This window comes from Eleginops maclovinus, chromosome 12 (genome assembly GCF_036324505.1).
Source record: "Eleginops maclovinus isolate JMC-PN-2008 ecotype Puerto Natales chromosome 12, JC_Emac_rtc_rv5, whole genome shotgun sequence".
Classification (NCBI taxonomy): Eukaryota; Metazoa; Chordata; class Actinopteri; order Perciformes; family Eleginopidae; genus Eleginops; species Eleginops maclovinus.
The window spans coordinates 21,148,295-21,164,004 of NC_086360.1; the positions used below are offsets into that span (position 1 = coordinate 21,148,295).

The window sequence follows — 15,710 nt, forward strand, 5'->3', positions numbered from 1 at the left end:
CCAATACTCCTAATACCTAAATGATATGTTGATTTTATTGTTTACTTTTTGAATAATTATTTACTTTATTTCATGATGCAACAAAATCCAGTGTGCGTTCAAGAGGATGTCGTAAAACACAGTGGATGCAAATGTGATACAATATCTTCTTATAGCATTGCATTAATTCTGTGTGTGTGTGTGGGGGGGGGGACATTTTTACTGTAGTGTCTTAACACCAGCGCTAATGAAAGTCCTCCTCTTTGCGTTCTCACCCTCCTAGTAAAAATGTACCAAACATGTGACAATTTCACGAGTGCGTTTAGTAACTGGGGGGATTTAGGTAATGATGAACTGGGTCTGTCTCCACAGTAAGACTCTATTTATTTCCCTGGATATTTGATTTAGTTCCTACCATAAATAATTAAAACCCTAGTAGGGGTCACCTATATACTGTGCCAAGACAATATTACAGATGCATGAGCATAGAAAGTGCAAAAACATTAATTTCTGTATTTACAACTTTAAAGTCCAGTTGCTTTCAAACTAAATTATGTATATATTTTACATGAATACATTATACAACAAAGCATTGCAGTGTGTGTGTGGTATAGAGTATGCTTGTGTATTTCATCACAAATAAAATTAAACATTTTAAATCCTAATTTGTAGATAAATACAAGAACTATGCAATAAAATCATAGTTTAAAAATAAAGACATTTTTCAAAGCATTAATATCAGTGTATATTGCATTCAGAGGTTTCTTGCCATCGTTTGCACTTGCATACTATTTTAAAGAAAAAATAATTACGCCCTTCATTAAGGCACATGCACAGACAACCAGGCCCACACATACACACACACACACACACACACACACACACACACACACACACACACACACACACACACACACAATATGGTTGGGGAGTAAAAGGGGGGAGGGCAGAGACAGACATTCACAATTGTGCATAATGATGTTAACATTGCTGCATGTCTAATGCAGGGGATATTGAGACAGACACTGGCTGCTCGGTGGTCTGGCTGTGTGTTGTATGTGTTCACGGGTATAAACTGTAGCAGTGCATAATGATGTATTAATTGTGGCTCTCGCTTGTGGTGTTTGGGCCCCTTGCCGAGGTTACTACGTGGCCTTTGATGCCGTCGTTAATCTTATCAAACATATGCAAGATCACACTGCATTTTATATTCTAGTCTGCTTGCATGAAATCATAAACTGTACGAGTCAATACTACTGTTATTGCTTTGTACAAAATATCAACCAATGGACATTTGTTTATTTTTTGTTTCTCAAATGATGGTTCATTTTGGAGGGATTAACCCAGATTTACAAAGCTGTTTGAATTGAACTATATAAGGTGAATCAGAGGAAGGATTTAATGAGATACATATGGAAGGAATTGCATGGCGGCAACAATTTGAATGAATATTTATATTCACAAGGAGCGGCTTAAAAGGTGTGACATGATTTCAAACACACCACCAATATTTTTTTTTAACATCCTCCCAAATTGAATGACAGAGACTCAGAGGGAGGGGAAGTGGATATGAAAATGGATCGCCGGCATCATAAAAGATGGAAACAAAGAGGGACAGACAGCATACACAGAGAAGGACAGGCAAAAGATGAAGCTCATTTTTTCGTTGCCACCAAGTGGCGTCTGCATTGCAGATCGCTAAAATCCCCTTCGAATGCGTCCCTGGGCTTAAGGGGGGATGGGGTGGGGAAGGGTGAACAAGGGATGGGTTTATGCTATCTGTGCTTTAGTACACTTTGTTTTTTTTTCCTCCCCCCACCGAAATATATTTTTCCTGTCTGCATCAAATGTCAAGTTAATTTCCTGGGTGCTATGAGGGATGTGTCCTCCCCTTCGGTATGTGTGGCAGGGCGGTGGATTGTGGAAGGGTGCTGTGTGTGCTGGTGTGTGTGTGTGTGTGTGTGTGTGTGTGTGTGTGTGTGTGTGTGTGTGTGTGTGTGTGTGTGTGTGTGTGTGTGTGTGTGTGTGTGTGTGCACGCCTGTATGTGTGTCTGTATGGGTGAATGGGGAAGGGGAAAGGGGCATGGCAAGGCAAAGAGAGAGACGAGAGGTGGCGAGGGGGGTTCAGTACAGTATCTATAAATTGGCTCTCTGAAGAGCCAGAGAGGTGTGTTGAAAATGTGCATGAATTTGTGTGTGTGAGTGAGTGTGTGTCTGGTTGTTAAGAATATGATCCAATTATTAATAGATGCTTTTGTCAGTGTGCCTAAGCCCATGTGCCTGTCCATTTGTGCATTCACATGTTCAGTTCTTTTGAAGGTTCACCCAAATTGAATACTAACGCAGGAAAAAATGAAAGAAAGAAAAACATACCGCATCATAAATGCTTAGTAATTTAATGTTGTGTAAAAAAAAAAGAAAAGGTGGATTTCTATGTATTTCTTAACCACATAGTTCAGTGTGAAGGGAAATTAGCTTGGACTCGCTCGTCAGCTCTTCTAAATGTCCTGGTCGCTAACAACAATGTTCAAAGCTCATTAGCGACTGATAGCTAGTAGCATATTATGTTAAACATCCATGCGTATCATCCCTTTTTTAACCTCGTTGCTTGGCAGTATATAGCGGTCTTTGTATCATGCCTTCTACTGCTAGGCCCTTTTTAGTTCATTTTTCATTTCTTTTAGGTTTCCTCCATCATCATTGAGTTATTGTGTCCCTCTCATATTCTCATGTCTATGCTTTTAGACACAGCGCAACCTTTATGTTTTCCTTTTACTATAGTAAACACAAATGTACTATCTGCCTTTCTGTTGTTGTGTTACTCTTGCTTTTCAAAAAATGGCACAGATTTATTTTAGTGCCAAATGCACATTCCCTTTTGCAGTTTCTTCTCTGAATGTTTCCAACTGTGTTTTCCTTTGCATGTGCGTTTATGTGTGTGTAGCTGTGTGTGTTTGTTTATCTGAATGACTTTGTGCATTTTTGCGGGCGGCTGTTAAGTGCATGAAGGGAAACTGCATGTTTTGTATTGCAAAGTGTAAAATGCCTTATTGCAGAGAAAGTGATTTTGCATTTGTCAGTCGTGCTTATGCTGATGTATGCTCCTGCTCCACAAATGTCACATCCCATAACCCAGAAAAATTACACCAGTCCCACCTAATTACGCATATTCATGATGCTGTTTTGCATAGTGCTGGTAGCATACTTCTGTTACAAGCCACAGAGCTGAGGGATGTGGTTAAGTGAAAAGGCTTTCAATCCACTGATTCAGTGCCTCTCCGCCACAAGCATAAACTTGATAACACTACCTCCATGCCAATTTTTTTTTATGGTCTTACACCATTATGGGAAAAGAGTTGTCTCTTATTTCTTGCAGTCAGTCATATTGCCGATGCCTGAAGCATGTTCAAACCAACTGGGAATTTTTAATAAAGAAAATTAGCTTTGTCCTAGATTATGAAGGTCATTTGAAAATAGATCAGATTCAAACTAATGGATTTGACATATTTTGTCATTTATCCACGATTTTGGCTTTGTTTCGTTTTTCTCTGTGTGTCACTCCTCCAATGGGTGATGTGATTCTCCTGGACTGGTCATTGGTAATGAACAATACGTCAATCAGGGGGCGACAATGCTTAGAGGTGCAAGCATGAACACATACTGAGTAAAAAATCCAAATAAAGTTTTGACTTTAAAAGACACGGGAGATGGAAGTAAAGTGAGAAGACAGAGGAGAGTGGACGAGTCTTTGGGGCTGGCTCAGTGGCTTATTGTAGCACTTGCGGAACAGACTTAATCAGTCTTGGCCCGGCTGTAATGAAGGAGCGGGTCCAGGCTGTGCCACTGCTTGGGTAAACAGCGATTGTTTCAGTCCAGGGTTCTCAAACACGGCCAACAATGGTACTATTGTCCCGCCAGCTCTTATTAAGAGGCATACCAGAGATGGGGTGAGGAGCAGAAGCGGGGAGGGAGGTAGGTGTAAAAGGGGCAAGAGGGAAGAAGGGGGGTAAAAAGAAAATGTGTGGGGGAGAGCAGAAGCGAGTGGGAACCTGACAGGAATAGAGGATGGGTTGGGAGGGGGACGTGGAGGAAAAAGAGAGGGATAGAGGCAGATGGAGAGAGGTGCTTCTCTGATCTTGATTTTTCCCCCCATTACGTTTCCTACCATCTTCCTCTTGTTTCCATACGCTTCTTCCTGCTCAGCCATCATCTCTCATCCTTGACTTTTCCTCTCATCCTCTCATCCATACTTCCTTCCTGCATCATCCTTCCAGCCACCGACTCTATTTCTTATATCTGTCCTTTGTTCCCTGTCATTTTTGCATTTGGGGTGGCGAGGGATGCTTTGCCTGTCATACCACCTTTGCATCACCATTTCCATCCAGCAATGGAGTGTGAGAGAAAGAGGGACTGAGAGAAGAGGAGCGAGAAAGAAAAGGGGATGGGGGTGGGGTGAGAGGAGCAGGGGAGAGAAAAGGGGCAGTAGCGAGACAAAAAGAAAGATCACGCTGCTTCCTGGCTTAATGAACATGGGCAAAGGATGATCACAATAGAATACATTATGCCCTTGTTAGTAGAGGCAATCAATTAGCACAGAGCAGACCACTGGCACACCATCTTTCCCGCTTGGGCACTGGCTTATTCAGGGCCCAAACGAGTGGCCTAAGGAACCCCGTTTTTCCCACCCTCAATGCCCAGTGGCCACAAAAGATTTGATTTGATTCCACAATGTGAAAGGGGACAGCGTTGCATTTGCATTTCCGCCACATTCACGCCACATTAGTTGAAATATTGGTCAGGTTCCGCTACAGTCAAAGGTCCGGGCTCATTGTTAACTACGTGTGTTGGTGTGTATGTGCATTAAATGGCATATATTTTCACTAAAATAAAATCCCACACCCTTTTTTAAACCCAGCTATACCAATGAAAGCGCTGTGATGCTGATTGGACTTCCTCAATGGAAAACTTTCCTCTGACAACACAGTGTACCCGCTATAGCTTGGCTCCACACGATGGGAATCAGAAATGACAATGTCTCTGTGACTGACACTGACAATTGCATACCAAATTGTCACTCAGGTCCCATCAGCAATTCATACAGCGGTTGGGTGAAATTCCTTCATCCTTTTCCCACCATGTTTTCTTCTTCTTTTTTGTGTCAGCCAGAGGAATAGCTCCAGATAATGGCAGCAATCTATATTGTGAAAGAGGCAAGGACTAGTCCTGCCTTAACACAGACACAAATCACCACTGTCTGGCTGGGGATCTGTAAAAATGTCGGTGATAAGTAGAACACACTGCTTTCACTCAGGAACTTTGCTGTGATTCCAGGGCAGAGGTTGGAAATGGAGGAAACAAAAAGGAAATGAAGTAAAAGGGGAAGAGAGGAAAATTGTTATTAGGAGTCAACATGTAGGACTTTTTTAAAATTTTTTACAGAAGACACACCATGCATCTCTTAGGAGAAGATGGCCTCGAGATTGGGTTCAGGGAAGCTGCTGTTGTGTTTAAACATACATTTAGAAAAATGTGCGGTGTGTAAGTGTGTATTATTAATCACATTTCACATTACGCTTTAGAACATAGTAGGCTACTAAGGTAAGAATGATCTATTCCTTCAAAATGGAGTTTGATATTTGTCATGATCATTTACATTTCTATTTTCATCACCTAAAAGTTGCAAATACTGTCTTTAAACTGTCAATTGATCTGATCACCAATCAATCAGCAATCTGTCCCTTTGAAAGCAATTCATTTTGATCGTCCAAACGCCATCTGTCTGTATTTGCCCGTAATACTAGATGATAAAACTAGGATATAAATAAATAAATTACCATCTTTTTGGTATGTGGGAGTGAGTACAAGTGTGTTTGTTTTTCTAATTTTTAACCTGCACTGCACTCCTTCTATGCAAAATTGAGCATACAATGCTCCTGCCTACAGTCCTCTTGCTGTCTGTAAGAGCTTCTCAGCTAATGCATAGATGAATGGAAAATGCATCAAAATATACATATTTTCAACTGTAAATTGGATGTTATCTGTTTTAACGGTGAGTGCCTGGGTAGAAATGTTTTTGTGATCTTCAAAGTACCTCAGAAGGGCACAGGGTTGTGTTTTGACCTTTAAAATAGAGAAAAAAACATTGCATTCTCCTCTGTGTATACTGTATGCAGCCTGCTTGTTTGTACTTGTTAGAATATTCAGTTGCTAGTGCAAAATGCTCAAATGTATTCAGTGTTTCTAGGCTGCAGAGGGCATAGTGTTCTCTCTCCACTTTGAAATGTTCAATATCTAATGGATGGGGAGCAGGAATGGTAACATGTGGCTAACAATGGAAAGATGCGCACAGTTGGTGTTTAATAAGTTAAGTTAGAACAATATATATAATCCACTACTGTTTATATAGGTTAAGAACAAATATGTCTTCATAGTTTTGTGTAGACAACTTCTTCCCCCTAATAATTTAGAAAAAACACAAAACATAGATAAAACGACACAGCTATTCTTTTTCTACGTTGATACATCATTCAGTCTTGTTAAATGATTTATTCTATGTTCAAGGTTAAGACGTGAAAAAATGCTTGCTTTTTGCAGTAAGACATCCTGTTCTCTTCGCTATTTTTCTTGATTATCTTCTGTGCTCTCACCGCTGGGTGTCCATGTACAGGAAGTCATGCTGCTGACATTTGTGTCCAAGCTGAGCCCGGTGACATGGCCTTTACGACCCCTTGCTGGGTATTCCTTTCCTTTACTTACCCCCTACCGCCATTCTTAACCCACCAAGAACCCTTCATCTGCGTACACACGAATGTGTGTCTATTTGTCTGCTTTGGGACCATCCTGTGTGTACAGTTTCTGTGTGTTTAAGCCATGTCCTGATCAGACTTGTTCGTACTGCCTTTAAACTCTGTGCACAGTAGGGGACATGGTATGGTGCAAGCCGCTTTCTCTGCTGGATGCAGGGTGAGCAAATACAGTCACTGCAGGCTGGGAGGTAGTGTGGCATACATGAAAAAGGATAATCAATCTGATGTGATAAGATAATACAAACATATGACCTCAGTCCTAATAAGGACAATAACCTCATAATGTGTCTTCGAATGTCTCACAAAATGTAAAAAAATGTTCACTTCAGTAAAGCAATACCAACTTTTTCATAAATGTAATGGCCATACAGTCTCACCTACGTTATTCACTGTAGATTATCTGGAAATATTCTGACCCTGACTGTGATACAGAATTTTGGAAGAGTTATAAGGTGCACACACAAAGTGCAAACCCTCATTGTTCTTCTTCTCAAACGCACACGCACAAACACACAGACGTGCTCACCGTCCCTGCAGCCATGGGAATGGAGAACGCTGAGGTTCAAGGTCATTTCAAGTATTCAGCAGCCTGGGGCTCTCCATTGTCAGTGCATCACATCCTTTTGCACACACACACACAAACACATGAACTCAAATGCAAGCACAAACACATTGTTGCTAGGCGTATAGTCTACACACCACATCTCACTAACACTCGCATCCGAAACAGCAAAGTGTCTGTCAGGTGAGAACATGACACCTCGAAAGTCCGCTCACGTGCACTAACAGTCACAGGTGTGAATCTTCAATGGAGACACAATTATCCTGTTTTGTTTTTATGTCGAGACACAAAAGAATGAAAGGTATGACTATTGGACAATTTCTGTTTTCTTTCATCATTTACCTATTCTGTTGTGATTGCTTATTCTTTATGCTCTACAGTCTACAGATGGTGCAGTATTTTCAAATTTGGCGTGACACTTACCATTATTTGACCGACTGATTATTTATATTTGGTTTTCATTAGGTAAGTGAGTGAGAATTTGTGGAAATAGTGGAGATTTTAAATACAGAGTGAAGGTGAGGGAGGGAGGGAGAGAGAGCAGCAGTGGGTGTGATTAGCTCCTTTGTTGGAGGTCTGTTGAGCTTCATTGGCTCCAGAGAATAGGTTCCTAATGAACCCAGCCAAGCTTAGACCAAACTTTGTGCTGAAGACAAACTAAGTTATGGTGGTCTGGCAGAGCGCTGAGGGCGAGGCGACTGATATACAACGCTTGGACATATGGTCCCCCCCATCAGGGCCTCTCCCAGCCACTTTCTCATGTCCAGGTTTCTGTGTGTGTGCTTTTGTCTGTGCATGTCTCAGAGGGGACACACACAAGAGGAATATTTATGGTGTGATTTTTTAATACATTTTTGATAAGTCAATGGAAAAGAGAAACAGAGAACCGGAAAAGAAAAACAGAGTGTGTGTGTGTGGGGGGGGGGGGCTGCTGTTTGATGCTTACTGAAAGCGACAGAGGAGAGAGGGCTGCAGGCTTTGTCTTTCCAGCTGACCCCAATACAGAATCCTTTCTGACACATCCTACAAGACATGGAGTAACTGAGTAAATCAGGCCAACCTGGCTGTGGTGTAGCAGTGAATGCACCATATCAGATGCAACATGGAAGGGAACCACATGGTATCTCAAGAAAAAATATGAAAGAACAAACACCTTTTACCATACGGTTTCAAATGGCATGTTGCAAAAGTATTCTTTATTTGTGGAGAAGTTGAGGATTAGAAAGCATATGTAAAGTTTGAAAAGAGGAGGCGCATGTGAGGTTTGAGGGTAATTGTTTGGGTCAGGTTGGGAGCGTGGGGACGGATAGCTTCCATGTACCACCAACAAGGCTCTCGGTAACTGAGCTGGCGAGGGGGAGAATGGGCCCACTACAGGGCCACACAGCAGGCTCAAACAACACTTATTCTACTGGCCAAACTGTCAGCCAGAACAACTTCATTGTGCCCAAAATTGGAGTTGAAAGCAAGGCAGAGACTTGGAAAAGGGAGGGGGGCAGTGGGAAGGTAGTGAGAAAGAAGGGGAAGCAAAGATAGAAAGAGAGAGAGAGAGGGACAGAAGAGAGAGGGGGGTCTGTGGGAAACAGGGGGACTGAAAAAGGGGGAGTCCTAGAGAAAGTGCAGTCTTGGGGATGAATAGGGTCAGACGGTGTGAGTTCATTTCAGTGAGGAGAATTCCCACAGATTCTAACTGAGGGGCAGACGGCCAGTGGTTCGAATGGAAATGTATTACAATGCATTCTGGGTAGAGGGACTGAACTTTGAATTCCTATATCTATATTGCCACCACCTTTGTTCACACCATGAAAAACATAGCTCTTAGAGAATGATGACATAACTGGATTATGCTACATAAAAATCGTTATGTGCATCAATGACGGCTTTGCTTTATTTTTGTAGACCTTGAGTAGAAATACAAAGTTATTCTGGTTCTCTTCTTGTACTGCCATTTTGTACAACCCCTCCCCCAGCATATAATGGCAATATTATCATATATTTGAAAAAGTATTATCAGGCCTATGTGATAAATAACTGTGCCACACACCCAGAGGCATTATGCACCTTCCTGCAGGATTTCCCTGCATTGGACCCCAGGAGGGAGCCCAGTCACAGGCTCTGAACTGTGATTTGTATATAGTATAACAGAAAACCCCTTTAGACTGACACTAAAGCAATCTAAATCAGGCCAACACTGATTTACCCCACTATTCTCCTCTTTGTCTCTTCTCTTGCTGGCTATTTCAAATTCATCTTCATGCCCTTGGTAACTCCTGCTTAAGGGTGAAGAAGTTGACTTAGTCACACCGAGTTAAGGGAGAGGAAGAACGTCTGTGATTGTGATTGTGTGTGTGTGTGTGTGTGTGTGTGTGTGTGTGTGTGTGTGTGTGTGTGTGTGTGTGTGTGTGTGTGTGTGTGTGTGTGTGTGTGTGTGTGTGTGTGAAGGTGTGTGTTTGTGTGTGTGCACTCTCGCATGTCAGTGTGGTTTGCTCTTGTATTAGTGTGTATGTGTGCCGGGTACGAAATGTGGAAATGTACACAGCCCTGTTTGATCCAGAGCTAGCCCTGCAGCTCCCAGAGACTCAACAAAAGGCCTCCTCTATCTATTGTGTGAGCTGTGTGTTTCCCAGGAGAGCTAGGGCTCAGTGAGAGTAGGGCCCCAGATCGTTTTCCCCTAACATGGATGTTATTCCCTCCATGGTCCAGCAGAACACTGTCCAAAAGGACTGGCCTTAGCATCTTGACGTAATTGACACATAGTATTGGGAAAGAGAAAAGGGGCCAGACGGTGTGAGAAAGAAAAAAAAAAGTGAGTGTCTTGACAGATGACATACGAGACAGACAGAGCCTGTCTCTAAAGGTGTTCTCATATGAAACATTATATTTATTGTGTTCTCCACCATTTTATTTGCTCCATGTCTTTACACTAGTCAGTTTTCTTGTCAACCTTGTTCATGAATGTAGATCCGCCCGGTGGGTGGGTAGAGATTTCCCCCTGACAAGCTCTCCCATCCCTGACTGCATACTAATTCCCCCAGAACTACTGAACCAATGTCAAACAAATACAAATTGCCTGGGCTGCTGTTCATTGCTTGAGAGGCAGGGTCTTTGGAGGTTAGCAGAGAGTATCTATCTATTGTGTGTGTGTGTGTGTGTGTGTGTGTATGTGTCTGTGTGTGTGATTAATCAGATTGTCTGCTGTGGACAGAGAAGCTTAAAAGGGACAGCTAGTTGGCTTTATGATATCTGTAGGAATCTGTCAATATGTCTGAGTTTAAAACCCTGAACTAATGAAGGGAAGTGTACTCATTCAATCACCAGTCAATTAAAAGTCCATCAAATGTTCAATGCGATCAGGCAGACAATAACAGATTTTGACAAAGACATGTCTGTATTTCCCTTCACGGGCAATTCTCAGCTGCTCCCTCTTCACCAGTTGTCTTGATCTAAGAGTTTTGAAAGCTATCTATCAGAGTACTTCACTTTCTCTAGCGATATCTAAAAGTTTCCTTGAGATTGGGAATGCCTGCGGGTTTGACCATAGATCTTAGTAGAGCTTCAGAAGCAGACAGTTGAAAACAAACAGGGTAGGCTGATACCATCTAATCTGTTGAACACCATTATCGTCTAAGATATCGCTATACCCCCCTCCATACACGCAAGCACCCACCCTCCAAACCAGACTTACTATCCCTCTCTCTCTCTACACCCTTTGAGGTAAAAGCTTGTGTGTTGAGGCTGAGAGTGAATGTAAGCCATTGTTATGGTGTAACCGGACTCCACAGCAGGTTGTTTGATCCTGTTTTGGACCTGAAAAGCCCTTTTTTTCTTGAACTACCACATCAGCTGAGAGGTTCAGACAACAGACTCTATTTGTAGAGCCCTCTGTCTGTCTGCTTCTTTTTCCTTTCTTTCTCCTTTTTCATCCTCACTTTGTCGGTCCTAATCTCTCATCCAGATTCAAATTTTTAGTCCAAAGCTTTAATTACCATAAAGAGGAGCGTGCACTCATTCACAAACTGTACTTAGACACAAACGCATGCATTTAGGCACACTCTGTCGCTCTCAATTACTCAATCATTCTCTCTCCCTATTTTTTTTATTCTTGTACCTTTCTCTCTGTACAGACACTGGGATTATATTTCTCACATACACCTCTGGTATGGAAACAGCAAAAGAAAATGTTACAGGAAAGTGTTTAAATGACAAAAGCTGTAAATAGTTTTGCTCACAATACTAGTAATACCTCCAAGCTCTTGTTGTGTTCCTGTTTACCCAACATCATCTCATTATTTACATTACAACATAGAATCCCGCTGCCGTATTGTCGAATGTTTTGGGCGCCTACTTGCACTTCTACGCCTTTGTTACTGTTTTGGCATTGTGTTCTCAATTTATGATCTGTTTGGCGTTCAGTTTGGACAATGTGCATGCAAATATCTTCATCCCATTATGCCAGCTGTCTTTGTACATCAGCTTTCTTTCCTTAGAGGTATAGATGTAAAGTTGGAGGGGGGGGGGGGATTTGTGTGGGTGTGGGCACACACACACACGCACCCATCTGTGCCCCCAACCCATTTCAGTTGTGAGAAACAGTACCGCCATTTGCATAAGAAAAAATTGACACTTCAAATTAGCCGTCCAATCAAAGAGGATACTTTTTTTCAGCAGATGTGCAGGCATTGAGCACTGCCTTATTGGAGATTATGAAAAGAGAGGGCAAAAAAGAGCACGGATAGGAGGGGACATGTTATAAAAAATGAACCCTTTAATTTTCTCATCTCAGAGTAGAGGATTTGATATGCCTTTTTATTGCAAATATAACTTGATATGCAGTAAAAACGACTTTTGTAGGGAATATAAAGTGTTTTCTTCTCGCCTCAATCAAGAGTTCCTATAATGCAAAATGTATTTTTTTTCCTGATTGATAGGCATTTATGTTGTAAAGCATTAGGAGCACTGACTGTGTTTTGTGCACGTTTACACATCTGTACTCACCTCAGTGGCATTGGACGTAGGCCAAGAGAGTGACTGCTATTAAGCAGTGTGCATGTGTGTCAGTGTGAATGTGTGCGGATCGAGGGTTTGCTCACATTAAACCATTAAAACAAGTGCAATGATGAATTATTGATAATGGCTAATGAAAAGGATCAGTTCAGGATGAACTACAGGCTTAGCCCTGAGGGCTAACACACACATTCATACACACAAACACCATTCAAACACCTATGTGAGGTTTTCACAGGAAAACTGGTGCAAGCGTACTAGGTATTCTTTCTATATATCTTATTGCTTTCTCCATGTTCCATTTTTTACACTCCAGTTAAGAGCAAGGGAGGCCCCAACACTGGGACAAGATAACAGCTATGTGCTCCCAGGCCTGCCCAGCTGACAAGCAGGAAGCCTTTATGAGGTTTTTGGGGAGAATAAGGGACAAGGATTCAGTTTTGGGGGAAGGGGATAGAGAATGGGGGTTGACGGTTTGAGGGCTGAGGGGAGGGGAAGCCTCGGCGCCAGCCCCTCTGAAGCGCCCAGCATCCCCCCGCTTATGGGATGGCGGATGTGTCTGGGGGTAGCCATGACAACACTGCTGCATGCCAGGGACATACCACGGCAACAGGGACAAGTAGAGTTGGTGTCGGTGTGTGTGTGTGTGTGTGTGTGTGTGTGTGTGTGTGTGTGTGTGTGTGTGTGTGTGTGTGTGTGTGTGTGTGTGTGTGTGTGCAGATCCATTAAGGCCCACATATCTCGGTGACATTAATATTCACTCAGTCAGACAGGGAAGCCACTGCAGCCTCAATCAGTTGGCTGTTAGACAGGCATAAATCGCAGACACCTTTAGTTTAGACTCAGAGGTTTAACATGAAAATCCACTGTACACATGCTCTCTTGTAAGATGTAGTTTCTGTAGTTTGACACAGTTGTCACGAAAAGCACCTTCTTGCTAATGATTGGGCATGGCACAGTTTTATACTTGTATTATATATTTGATACTCTCACAGACACAGAGAGGTGCACCCTCACATTTGCTCAGGTCATGAAGCATGGTCAGGACTCTAACAAATCACCCACTGACACACTCGCACAGACAGGCTCACACAATCACACTCATGGCTCTGGCACAGATCAAGCTGTGTTATAAGAATCCCATATGGGACGGCAGGGATTCTCACTCAGAAAGTACCCACATAATGATGCTCTGTAAAAGACAGAGTGTAAGTTGGTATATGTGTCATGGGTTATATACTGTTTTATTTTTTAACAAATCCCAGCCCACACACACATACACACACACACACACACACACACACACACACACACACGCTCACATACACATGCATGAAGAGTCAAACTCAGATCTTGTGGGAGTGTATTTTTAACCCCAACTGCCTGTGCATTTGCTGAGGGGTTAAAGGGCCGAATGGTGAATCAAGTAAATAATTCACAATAGCTGAAACTCTTTCGATGTAACCTCAGAATGCATGGGGGGGAAGGAGACCAAAGAGACTTAGTTACCTGCTTGCACACATAGTCACATCCAATATTGCTTGGTGTTTTGAGTTTACTGAGATAAAAGTAGGCCAAAAAGACATACCCATACCCATTAAGTCAAACTGGGCTTGCATCATCTGATAAAGTCTGACTCTTTTCAGCATCGGGAAAATTAAATCCATACCTGTGTATTTGTTTCAGGGTAAAGACAATTAAAGCACTAAACATTTTCGTCTATCCTGTGTTTCTAGGTTGGATGGTGACCTCGTAGATCATGACCCAGAAACAAATGGCATAGTCACTGAAGTCTCCAGACTAAGGACGTCAAGGATATTCAGCTGATCTCAGAGGTAACTGCTTGCTCTCCTTTCAAGCATTGAAATTTCTGCCTTCTTGTTATATGGGCATTATTTTACAAATTCCCTGCTATGGATCAGTGGTCTCTGCATCCTTTCGCAGTGTATTCTATATGAAAGTGTCTGTAAGAAATGTTGAGTGACATTGCTTCTGTCAAACGGCTGATTGGAGGAGACACAGAGAGAAATGCTGTGCTAATGAAATCGTCTGACCCACATTTTTTAGTGCTATCCATTTCTCCAAAGACACAGAAAGGGCATTTATACAGGTAAACCATGACTGGTCCCTGAAGTGAAAGAAGGGGTTTTCAGAAGGAAGAGGAGCATCCATTATTTACTATACTGGGGTTGCTAGACACTTAGGAGATAATGCAGTGCTTCAAGCATACAAAACATAGAGCCTCCTCTGTGCTGGCAAGGCCATTGTTGTGTGTTTTGAACATGTCTGTTTCCATCCATACTGACAGATGAAAAAGAATATGTCTCCCTAAGGTTCAGAAGCACGGACCGAGATAGAGAAATAAGGAGAGGGATTGAATACGATGGTGGAGAGATGTTTGTGTGTGTGTGTCAGGCATATCTGTGTGTATGTTTTGTTTATTCATGTCTGTGCATTTGTGTACCTCACCACCAGTCTATTTGTTGGCCTCTGCATGTACAATAGTGTCCTAACCTACCCTTCTGCCATACGATATAGTGTAAATGAAGTAGTGGTACACAGTGCAAGCACATATTTGTTGTGTACGAATCTTGTTTCTCAGGCAATGACTCTCAGTAGTCTCTAGCAGGCCTGATGGGCTTCAGTCAAGGCTTATTCTCTACAGATCAGCAGCAGCCTGCTCCTCATGGAGAGGGGAGGCATCTCACTGTAGTCTACTGGGAGTAGTTAGCAGAAGGGGAGCAAAGCATACAACTCCTCCACCCTGTTATCAGACGTGGGGCAACACCAAGCACTACTTTCTTCCTCTGTGAATTTCCTGAGGGACACTTTGACATGAAATCCTTTTTTGTTGATGAGGGGAGACCACTATCAAAAAACCCTGTATGTTTCTGCATAGATGCGCATTGTGATGGAGATCATGACAACTATCTGTGGTTGTTGATCTCGTATGGGAAAATTGGGGTTTACTAAAAATCACTAAAATTAGAATGACAAAATCTTTTAAATGGCAATTGAAGAAATTTTCATAAGAGGTCAAACTAATATTGTGAAAGAAGTACAATTGTTGGTTATCATGCATAGTGTTTGTACTGATTTTCCTTTGGCAGCATTGTTGCAGCTATTTTCATTTACATTATAAACATCCAGCTCAGATCTACATGTTCAGCCTGTGATTTTAAAATGCTTAGTTTGTTGTAACAAAAATATCAGAGATACTGACAAATATCAGCAAAGTTGTGGATCCACACACAAGCACTGCGGACATCATCCTTATATATAGGCATCAAACTGCAGTGTCAGCGGAGAAGATGGGGAGGTTGCAGAGAGAGGCACAGGCACATCTAGTCTTGACTAAG

The 15,710-nt window shown here is 42.2% G+C and overlaps 1 long non-coding RNA gene across 1 annotated transcript in view; it reads left to right on the forward strand.

Annotated features, from left to right (window-relative positions):
- The window catches only part of LOC134874229 (uncharacterized), a 35,047-nt gene that overhangs the window by 17,755 nt on the left and 1,582 nt on the right, over positions 1–15,710 (forward strand). Inside the window, exon 3 of the long non-coding RNA XR_010167036.1 lies at positions 14,088–14,186. This is a non-coding gene — a long non-coding RNA (uncharacterized LOC134874229). The remainder of the gene's footprint in view (positions 1–14,087; positions 14,187–15,710) is intronic.